Source organism: Leopardus geoffroyi, chromosome D2, assembly GCF_018350155.1.
Source record: "Leopardus geoffroyi isolate Oge1 chromosome D2, O.geoffroyi_Oge1_pat1.0, whole genome shotgun sequence".
Classification (NCBI taxonomy): domain Eukaryota; kingdom Metazoa; phylum Chordata; class Mammalia; order Carnivora; family Felidae; genus Leopardus; species Leopardus geoffroyi.
In genome coordinates, this window is record NC_059334.1 from 45,675,886 (window position 1) to 45,687,959 (window position 12,074).

The 12,074-nt window shown below is 37.9% G+C and overlaps 1 protein-coding gene across 4 annotated transcripts in view; it reads left to right on the forward strand.

The window, feature by feature from the left end:
• The window catches only part of SHLD2 (shieldin complex subunit 2), an 83,862-nt gene that overhangs the window by 588 nt on the left and 71,200 nt on the right, over nt 1-12,074 (forward strand). The window lies entirely within an intron of this gene.

Genomic DNA, 12,074 nt, shown 5'->3' on the forward strand with positions numbered 1-12,074 from the left:
TGCGGTCTGGCGGCGGGCTGGGCCTGGTGAGTCACGGGTGTCCCTCCTTTCCGCCCGCACTCCCTCGGGCTGGGTGGCCGGCCTGCACTCTCTGGCCTGCCCTCTGGTGTTCCTGCGGGGCTGGGCTCCGCGACCCGGGAGCGGCGGTTGAAAGCCGGGCTGTGGGCTTGGCTCTGACTGCGGGGACTGCGAAGGACTTAATGTCATCCGGAGTAGGATTTTTGAGGTGGCTTTCAGGAAAGGAAAAAGCCTGGGAGCTGGGGAATCCCTTACCCACTGGCCTTAGTCAAAAAACCAAGTTTTTAATTTTGCTTCATGGCAGCCATTCATTAATGTCAAGATAAAAGTTATGTGAATCATTGTATCTTTGTAACATTTACTGACCGTGTTTCCCCTTTTCAGAAGTATGTTCTTGAAATAGTTTAAAAACAAAAAGGCACTATAGAAATGGAATAATAATACTCCAGGAAGTTCTCAGTAATATATGTGTTAAGTGGTCCAGAATAGGATTTGTAAAGTTTAAGCTACATGAGGGTTAATTTTGTACTTACACATATGTGATGAGCAATGCTAAAGTTATAGGCTCCTATGGGTAGGTAAGACGCATGTAAGTCCTATGACTCAGTCTTCTGAAAAGCTACCAAACAAAGGCCACAGTACCAACTTTAGTGGCTCCAGTGTACTTTGGTGGTTTAAAATGGCACCTTTTTGATCTGCAAAACAACTTCCTGACATTCACTTTATGCATCTATTAGAATATGGAAAAGAATGTCCTTAATTCTTACAATATACCACAAAGTATAAAGCGACAACCTAGATGGTTAGATTATATTCATCTATCTCAGTGTGCTCTCAAAGAAGATGCAGCTGATACTTTATCTTATTTGCTAGATAAATGTATCATTATTTATATTTGTATGTTGTTTTTCAGTGAAAAATACTCTCTGAACTGAATCCTGAATTTGTCTTGTTGGTAAAAAAAAAAAACAATCAAGGTACCAGATTTCCTTTTCACTTGATGGTATTATCATTTTACATTGCAAAAAACCACCATGAAAACCAAACCCCAAATCCTAAAATTTTAGAATAAAGTGATTAACATCAGTAAATATGTGGACATTTTTTTCTCTTCAGATTAAATTCTTTGGTATGTTTTGAGGAAAGTGGTTTGAAAGCTTAGTTTTATTACCTTGTTTATCTCTTTCTTGATAGCCATAGCCTTCTGAAAAATAAATGTTTAACTTCTTCCAAGTTGTATTCACCTGAATTCAAAAGTTGGAAAGGCTATGGAAGTAGTGAGGAAATAATGTTTGAGAGCCTCCTATGTATAAATATCTTACAAAATGGTTCCATAAGTACCCTATAAAGTGGATGCTTTTATTTTTAAATTTTCCATTGTGTTTTAAAATTATAAGTTGTAAAAAAAATTCAAATCATACAGAAAATTCAAATGGTATAGGTAAAAGAGTGATATTTTCCAAACACTACTTTCCTTTCCCCCATTTAGTAAGTAGTTGGGAGTATTTCTCTTTAAACTAAAGTAGGTATTGTAATTCCCGATTTAACAGAAGGGGGAACTGAGGCTCAGAGAGGCCAAATACATTGTTGATGGTCACCTTGCAGGTAAATAGCAGTCTGGAAATCAAACCTGTGTATTCAACTCCAAAGTTATTCTATTGCTACTGTCCAAGAAATAGTTTAAGTATTTGTTGCATTTAAACTACTGTGATATAAAGCCTAGTAAGTTTCAGCTTTACATTGATGATTTTTTCTTATTTTATTTTATTTAAAATTCCAGTATAGTTAACATACAGTATTTTATTTGTTTTAGGTGTATGATATAGTGATTGAACAATTCCATATATTACATTGATGATTGCCTTTATAAAATATACAGTTATTTTGTAAATTAAAGTTTTATTATTAGTAATTTCCATTTCAAAAGGAGGCCAGAACTTAACTTGAAGGGAATTTTGGTCACTTGATAACCTTCAACAAAAACAAATCCATGTTCTGCCTTTGACATTTATGAGTTTTCCTTAGCTGTTTTAAAATTGCAGGTTATTTCTCTTTGATCATTGCATGCTTTTGTGTTTGAAAGTGCTTTTAAAAATATTTCAGAAGAAGAGTTTTAGGATTTAGAAAGATATAGCATATAAATAAATGAACAACATAATCTTTAAAAAAATGATTTGAAAAAAATGCATACTTTCTACCGTGTCTCTCTTTGTCTCTTCTTGACATTTCATTTAAACAGAATGATACAATATGTGGCCCTCTGTGATTGGCTTCTTTCACTTAGGACAGTGTTTTAAAGATTCATCTATGTTGTAGCATGTATCAGTATTTCATATTTATGGCTAAATAGTATGTATTGTGTTACTGTATCACATTTTTAAATCCATTCATCATGGACATTTTAGCTATTGTGAATCATGCTCTTATGAACATTCTTGTACAAGTTTTTGTTTGGACATAGGTTTTCTGAACTCTTGGGTATATACCTAGAAGTGGAATTGCTGTTAACCTTTGGGGGAAAAAAAGCTTTCTTAACCTTGAGAAACTGCCAAGCTGTTTTCCACAGCAGCTGCACCATTTTCTTTCTTACTAGCTGTATATTAGGATTTCAATTTCTCTGCATCCTCCGCAACACTTGTTACTATCTGGTGTTAAGTGGTAGCTCATTTTGGTTTTGATTTGCAATTCCTTGATAGGTAATGATGTTGAACATCTTTTCACCTGCTCATTGGTCATTTGCATATCTTTTCTTGGAGAAATGTCTGTTCATTTCCTTTTCCTATTTTTTTTTTTAAAGTTTATTTGTTTTGAGAGAGACAGAGAGGGAGAGTGAGGCCGAGCACTCATGCCTGAGAGAGCCAGGGAGAGGCAGAGAGGGAGAGAGAATCCCCAACAGGCTCACAGCTGTCAGTGCAGAGCCCGAGGCAGAGCTTGAACTCATGTCATGACCTGAATAGACCTGGTTACTTAACCGACAGCCACTAGGCCTTCCTCCTTTTCATATTTTTTAACTGGATTATTTGTCTTTTTTATTGTTGAGTTGTAACAGTTCTTTATACATTCTAGATACAAATCCTTTATAAAATGCCTGATTCGTAGGCGTTTGCTACTGTTCTGTTGTCGCCTTTCTACATCTTTGGTGGTGTCCTTTGAAGCACAAACATTTTTAACTTTGATGATGTTCAATTTATAAATGTTATCTTTTATTGCTTGTGCTTTTGGTGTCATGTCTAAGAAGTCATTGTCTAATTGGAGGTCATGAAGATTTACACCTATGTTTTCTTGTAAGAGTTTTATAGTGTTAGCTTTTACATTAGGTCTTTTTACATTTAGTTCTTTTACATTTTGGTCTCAAAATGGACTTTGAGTTGATTTTTGTACATGGAATGAGGAAGGAATCCAATTTCATTCTTCTGTCGGTGGATATCCATTTGTTCAAAAGGTTGTTTCTTCCCCCCATTTAATTGTCTACACACTCTATCAAAAATTAATTGACCTAAATGTGAGGATTTATTTCTGGACTCTTCAGTTCATTTTTACTTGCCCATATGTCTTTTTTTACACGAGTAGCACACTATCTTGATTACTGTAGCTTTGTAGTAAATTTTGAAATTGGGAAGTGTGAGCCCTCTCACTTTGTTCTTTTTCAAGATTGATTCTTCTGAGTGCCTTGAATTTTCATATGAATTTTAGGATCAAGTGATCAGTTTCTGCACAGACTCCAGCTGGAATTTTGATTGAGATTGTGTTGAATCTGTAGATCTGTTTGGGGAGTTGTACCATTTTTAAAAAAAAAAATTTTTTTTTAATGTTTATATATTTTTGAGACAGAGAGAGACAGAGCATGAATGGGGGAGGGGCAGAGAGAGAGGGAGACACAGAATCTGAAGCAGGCTCCAGGCTCTGAGCTGTCAGCACAGAGCCCGACATGGGGCTCAAACTCACGGACCGTGAGATCATGACCTGAGCCGAAGTTGGACGCTTAACCGACTGAGCCACCCAGGCACCCTGGGAGTTGTACCATTTTAACAATATCCCATCTGGGCTTCATGAACATGAGATGTTTTTTCATTTGCTTAGGTCTTTGAAAATTGCTCTCAGCAGTGTTTTGTCTTTTCAGAGTAGAAGTTCTGTACTTCCTTCGTTAAGTTTATCACTAAGCCTTTTATTCTTTTTGATGCTATTGTAACTCAAATTGTTTTCTTCATTTTCAGGTTGTTCACTTCACGTTATAGAAATATAATTGATTATTGTATATTTTTATTTTTAAAGCTTATTTATTTATTTTGAGAGAGAGAGAGAGAGAGAGAGGAGAGAGAGAGAGAATCGCCAGCACTGTCAGTGCAGAGCCCAACACCGGGATCAATCTCAACAACTGTGAGATTGTGACCTAAGCTGAAACCAAGAGTTGGACACATAACTGACTGAACCACCCAGGTGCCCTGATTATTGTATATTGATCTTTTATGCTTTCACCTTACTGAGCTCATTTATTACTTATGATTAGTTACTTTAGTGGATTTCTTAGGATTTTCTACTTACAAGCTCATCTGCGAAGGGCGATAGTTTTACTTCTTTTCCAATAGATGTATTTTATTTCACTGCCTAATTGCTCCTTATTTTTCTTTTACTGCCCAGTATTTCGTTGTATGTACATGCCATAGTTATTTTTGCTAGTCTCTCATTGATGGGCATGTAAGTTGCTTCTAATACCTTGAAGTCACAGCAGTGCAACCATGAATAACCTATTACATAGAACATCTGTTTTCAGACTTTTTTCTCTCAGGATGACTTTATCTTCCTAAGTATGAGCAGTGATTTTGAACTTAGGAAGAATTTAATAGCCACCAGAATTTTGTTTTCCTATGAAGTTGTTTACTTCTCATTTGACATAAGTAGAAAAGTCAAATATTTGATTTTTTAAACAAGAGTTTCTGGGGTGCCTGGGTAGCTCAGTTAAACGTCTGACTCTTGATTCGGCTCAGGTCATGATCTCACAGTTCGTGAGTTCAAGCCGTGCATTGGGCTCTGTGCTGCTGGTGAGTAGCCTGCTTGGGATTCTCTCTCTCTCCCTCTCTCTCTGCCTCTCCCCTACTTTCTCTCTCTCTCTCTCAAAATAAATAAATACAACTTAAAAAAGAAGTTTAAATAAGAGCTTCTAAACAAGGAACTAAAGAATTTGATGTTTCTTTTGTTAGGTCACTATCTTTCTAATTTTAATAGTTTTTTTTAAGATTATTTTGTGACAACATTTTATTTTATTTTTTAAATGTTTATTTATTTTGAGGGGTAGAGAGTGCACTGCATGTGTAGGAGGGGCAAAGAGAGAGGGAGAGAGAGAATCCCAAGCAGTTTCCACACTGTCAGTGCAGAGCCCAATGTGGGCTCATGAACTGAGATCATGACCTGAGCTGAAATCTGGAGTCAGACACTTAACCAACTGAGCCACCCAGGCACTCCTATTTTATTTTATTTTATTTTACTTTACTTTACTGTATTTTATTTTATTTTATTTTATTTTATTTTTATTTTTATTTTTATTTTATTTTAAAGTAAGCTCTATGCCCAGCATGGGGCTTGAACTCCTGACCGTGAAATCAAGAGTTGCATACTTTAGTGACTGATCCAGCCAGGCACCCTATATTTCAAGAGGTTTTACACAAGTGCTTATTAGTACTTCATTAATCAGCCAGTTGAGTGTGAGGAGAGAAGAGAACCTTGTGTTATGGGAACACCAAATGCAAAGGCGTGAAGGTAAATGAGACAATGATTTGAGAATATAGGGTAGCATACACTCTGGGTGAAACCAGTTTGATCATGATAACAGTTTGGCTTAAGCAGCAATTTGGTTGAAAATTAGTATTCTCTAATTCTGTTTTTTTTTTTTTTTCCAATATTGGTAATTTGGGTGCATCATGGATTGTTTTTCAAGCCATTGTGCTACAATTGTCAGGAAAATTTTTTCTGATACTTGCTTTTGTGTTTCTAATTGATTTTCAGAAAAGTTTGTCATTTTCATTTTTCCCCTTTAGTGAGCATGTTTTTTTAGTAAGCAAAAAACAGTAAAGAAAATCCAAGAAAAGGATCTGAGTTTGTAGTCTTTTTTCCTCTTAAAAAAACTTTTTTCCGGGGCGCCTGGGTGGCGCAGTCGGTTAAGCCTCCGACTTCAGCCAGGTCACGATCTCGCGGTCCGTGAGTTCGAGCCCCGCGTCAGGCTCTGGGCTGATGGCTCAGAGCCTGGAGCCTGTTTCCGATTCTGTGTCTCCCTCTCTCTCTCTGCCCCTCCCCTGTTCATGCTCTGTCTCTCTCTGTCCCAAAAATAAATAAACGTTGGAAAAAAAAAAAAACTTTTTTCCTAATAAATTAAATGTCACTTATATCTACTTGTCTAGTTTGGTTAAGGTGAATAATATTCAACAAAGGTTTTTATCAACTCTTGCTTAAGGGCTCTTTCCATGTTGTGGATAAACATAAAAACTCATTGTAGGAACTTTATCTCTTTAAGCATAGTATGCAAGAAACAAATAGGTCTCTTAAAAATTAACTGTACTAAGAAGGGATTCTGAACTCACCTGTACGTAATTCATTATGTCTCTGTCTTTTCTTTGTTTTAAAATTGAGATCTTTTGTTTCCCTTGTATGTTAAAAGGGTGCCTCACCCCTCAGCTCTATTTATTGATCTATGTAGATGACCCATTATAAAAGCAAATCTTTATTCTAGGTTTTGCATTTCCATTTTGGAAATTTTAGATCACTTGTGATCTTACTATGGGATTGGAGTTAGAATAGTAAGGAAAAAAGTGTAAAAATTTTTACTAAAAATTGAGACATGTCTGTGATGCTGTTAAAAGCAGACATAACTGAAAAGCAGGTCAGAGAAGCAAAAAGTACCTTCTCATTGACTATCATGGAAGAGTTACGGAAGAAACAGACTTTATTGTGAAGCATAGCTATGAGTGTAATGGCACTGAGTCTGCTCTTATTGAAAGGTAGAAAAGAAAAACATGAATGAGGCAGTATGGATCCAGGAAGAGACACTGGTAATGGTTGGGGTCAGCTAAGTAGCAGTGGCCTAACTTCCTGGCCTTGAAGTGAACAAGATATTTGCTAGCTGTATTAGTTGGGACATTATCCAAATAAAAGTGCCTTAGACTGAAGCTGCAAACTAAATGAGATAACTATAATCTAACAAGAAGCCTGGGGGCAAGGCTATTCCCGTAGGTTATTGGTATAGGGCTCAGTGATTCTATCAGGGAACCAAGAGCTTTTCTGTGTTACATTCAGCAAGTTGGTGGTCTCTTTCTTCATGGTTGTAAGTTTGCTATATCAGTTCCAGGGGTCACATCAAGTTAACAACTAAGTGCTATGTAGAGCATAGCACTATGCTATGTAGGAACAGCAGTTTCCTCCCATACATATTTCTTTGTTGGTAACAGAAAATCTTGGGGCACCTGGGTGGCTCAGTCAGTTGAGCATCTGACTTCAGCTCAGGTCATGATCCCACCGTTGGTGGGTTTGAGTCCCGCATCAGGCTCTGTGCTGACATCTCAGATACTGGAGCCTGCTTACAATTCTGTGTCTCCCTCTCTCTCTGCTCCTTCCTCCACACACACACGCATGCGCCCGCGCTCTCTCTCTCTCTCTCTCTCTCTCTCTCTCTCTCTCTCTCTCTCAAAACAAACATTAAAAAAAACAAACATCTTTTCCAGGGGTGCCTGGGTGGCTCTGTCAGTTGAGCGTCTGGCTCAGGTCATAATCTCATGATTCATGAGTTGAAGTCCTGCATCCGGCTCTGTGCTGCCAGCACAGAACCCTCTTTGGATCCTCTGTCCTTCTCTCTCTTTCTGCCCCTCTCCTGCTCATGCACTCTCTCAAAAATAAATAAACATTAAAAAGAAAATCTTTTCCAAAAGCCTGCCAGCCAGCTTCAGCTCTTTCAGGCGGGCCTCAGTAGCTAGGAATGGGTTATATGCCATGCCCTTGCTGTGAAGGAAGCCAGAAGTAGGGCTTTCTGACACTTTGAACTTCTAAGGTACAGATAGGCACTGCCAGCAAGGAAGAAACAGCAGGAGGAATAATTGTGAAGTTGGCAACCAGCAGTGTTTGCTGTATTTGCTTCAGAAAATAGCTCGCCCGCTCTGTGTTCTTACTGTGATAATATATTTCCTTAGAATTTAAACACAGTTTCAGAGGGGTTAAACATTCTTAAATATAATACTGGGAATTATGCCTGTGGTTTCATGTCTCTACATTGAGAAATCTACAGATTCTAGTTCCCTTTGAAAACTATCATTATGTTTCATGTTCTCTACATTGAGACATTTGCTGAGTCTAGTTCCCTTTGAGATTTTATATAATGATTATAGTTTTAAGATTATGCCTCAATTTTTTTTTTTTTTTTTTTTTTTGCCATTGACATCTTGTAAGGCAATATTTACTGTGTTGCCAGATAAGAGAACAGAACAGAAACCCATCCTCAGCTTCTGGGGGACAATATGGGAAATATAATGAAATATAAAATGCTCAGATGATTTCATGAGCTCTTCAAATTAAGCTGCCACCAGCAATTTTTGTCAATGGTGTAACACACAGGCAAGTGGCTTAAGTCAACAGGAGGGCTAATCTGGCCTTTATGTTGAAACTGGAAGTTCTTTTGTTGTGCTAAGGGCAGAAGTGACCATTTCATTGGAGCCTCTATGTTATAGGACATACTATCAGAAGAAACACAGTTTGGGATAAGACTATTTTGAAGATACTTGGGGCAGATATGTAAAGATGCCCTTTACATATATTTGTCTTCCACAATTTTCTTGTCAGAGACAGAATCTTTATCATTGTATTCCTGGAGGGCCACATAAAACCAATGAAACACAAAGGTTTCTAGATTCTAGAAATTGATATCACCAGCCACCCACAGTGGAAGTTCTGGCCAGCTGTTTAAAAAAAAATTAAGTGTTGGGGTGACTGGGTAGCTCAGTCTGTTAAGCGTTCGACTCAATTTTGGCTCAAGTCATGATTTCACCGTTTGTGGGATCAAGACCCAGGTTGGGCTCTACGCTGACAGTGCGGAGCCTGCTTGGGATTCTGTCTCTCCCTCTCTCTCTATCCCTCCCGTGCTCTCTTTCTCTTTCAAAAAAAATAAATACACTTAAAAAAAAATTAAGTATTGGTGCTCCTGGGTGGCTCAGTTGGTAAAGCGTCCGACTTCAGCTCGGGTCATGATCTCACGGTTTGTGAGTTCAAAGCCTGTCATCGGGCTCTGCGCTGACAGCATGAAGCCTGCTTGGGATTCTGTCTCCTTCTCTCTCTGCTCCTCCCTCTCTCTCTCTCTCAAAGCAAATAAATAAAATTAAAAAAAATGAAGTATCAGCGTGTAGCAGTGTATCAGTGCGAAAGTGCTGATACAGAGACAGGAGAGGTGTCAGGACTTCAAGAGCAAGGGAAGTTGTGTTGAAAGGCTCTTTTGAAAGCAGGTATTTATCCATACCTTCATGTGTTTTTTTCTAGGTCAGATATAAAATGGAATTATTTTTGAATAACAATTGTTTGGTGTATTTTAATAAGTATTCTAAAGAATGACAGACTTTGACTATCTTGTGTAATTTCATATTGCCATGCCTCTTTTCTTATGCAATACAAACACCAAAAAAAGTGAAGGAAACATGAGAGAAATAATCACACTTGGCTTGAAAGTAACTAGAAAAAAATTAAATTGAAAAAAAAAAGCAAAAAACTAAAAGACCTGAACCTTGAGAAATTCCAGTTCCTTACCTCTTATGGTTGTCATTTATTTTAACATTTTCTTAGAGAAAAATTTAAAAGTGTGCCTATGAAAATAATAGGAAGACTGCCCCATCAGTCTGCAATGACTGTGCGTTTTCAACTACAGGCATTCCTCGCTGATCCAAGATCTGCTGTCTGAACTCAGAAACATAACAGATGGGACAACAAGGGATAGTTACATTTATTCCTAACCTATTTCTGCAGACTCATGTCATTTCTAATCCAAGTCACTTTTTCTCATATTGGTTCTTATGATGAAACACTTAAATCTTCCTAATCTTTCTCTATAGTTATTAGTTAAAATAGTAATAACTGGCAAAAACTGAATTTGATTTTTTATTTATTTTTTCTTCTGTTTTTACCCCTGGCCCCCCACCAATCCCCCAGCCTGACTCTGAATTTGAATTTTATTTTATTTTATTTATTATTATTATTTTTAGATATACATATTTAAAAAATTTTTAATGTTTATTTTTGAGAAAGAGACAAGGTGAATGGGGGGAAGGGCTGAGAGAGAGGGAAACACAGAATCTGAAACAGGCTCCAGGCTCTGAGCTGTCAGCACAGAGCCTGATGCGGGGCTCAAACTCACAAATCGTGAGAGATCGTGACCTGAGCTGAAGTCAGACGCTTAACCAACTGAGCCATCCAGGCACCCCTGAATTTGAATTTTAAAGAGTAGATTAAGACCTGAAAATTCTGAAATAGGAAAGAAGAATGCTTAAAAATCAGTATCTAGGCACATAAAAGCACTCCAGGATATATTTTAAGATACTAACAGTTGAAAAAACAATGATTAGATACATTCATTTTTTCCACTTCTTAAATTTTATTTTTATTTTGAAGTGATTATGCTAATCATAATTTGTTCTGAAACAAGTTTTCTTTAGAAATAATTTTAGATATATAGAAGAGGTGCAAAGATACTGCAGAGTTCCCTTCACCCATTTTCCCCTAATAACATCTTATATAGCCAGAATACATTTATCAAAATTAAGAAATTAGCATTGGTACAGATTGATTTTTTTTTAATTGTCATGTTAGCCAAATTGTCATATTGACCAACATGCTTTTGCTGAATTACCTGGAGCTGTCTATTGATCTTATTCGTGATCTGTGTTCTTAGCTCTTTCTGATGGTCACGTTTGGTACCCTGTGACCTTCATCCTGTTCCTCAGGTTACAGATGACTGACCGCCTTTTGGGCAGATACCCAACCATGTCCAGTCTAAATGCTGGCCAGAAACCTGTGATGTGACTTGGTCAGAAGGATGGCTTTCCAATTTTAGTTTTATTTCTAATCCATGTGTCTCTTAATAATATCCTACCCACTTACAGAGCTGGTCAAAATGTCTTTTTAAACCAAAAAAGCCTGATCAAAATGATATGCGTTAGGTAACTGCACCTTGGTTCATTGTGGCTAGAGTGTGTGTATGTGTAGGTCTGTTGGGGAGGGAGGGAGAGGCAGACGAAGAAATGGCAAGAGATTAGGGAGGCAGCTCACCAGACAGTGTGTCTCTTCATTTGACTACTTTATTGGCTTTACTGATATCTTCTGTTGTATATTTGTCTTTGCAATTTTTGAATCTGGAGATGCAAATCTTTTCAGGTTCTAGAACATTTTCTTTTCTTTTTTCTTTTCTTTTTTAATGTTTATTTTTGAGAGAGAGAGCCAGAGCACAAGTGGGGGAAGGGCAGAGAGAGAGGGAGACACAATCAAAAGCAGGCTCCAGGCTCTGAGTTGTCAGCACAGAGCCCAACGCAGGGCTCAAACTCAAGAACCAAACCGTGAGATCATGACCTGAGCCGAAGTCAGACACTTAACTGACCGAGCCACCCAGGGGCCCCGTTAGGTTCTAGAACATTTTCAACTGTTACTTCTTCAAATACTGTCTCTACCCCATTCTGTCCTCCTTCACTTTATCTTCTGTGTTTCTTACCTACTCTTTTTGTGTTTTCAGCTTTTTATTTTTTTGTGCTTCATTCTACAAGGATTCAGTTTTCCACATAGCTCTCCTTTTTTTCTTCTGGGTTGGGGCTATTGGTAGAGAAGCTTTATAATTTTTCCTGGCATTGAGGAGGGGGCATCTCATCTTTGTGCCATTTTCTGACTTTGGCCATTGCTGAGCTGTACCTTGGCTGGCTTAGTCTTGATTGGCACTGCCTGCTGTGCTGTGTCTGAAGCTGATGTCCCTGCTACTACTGACCTCTGGTCAGCAGGTCTGTGTGTGCTGGACCCACCCTAATTCCGGGCTCTTTTGGGCCCAGTGGCCC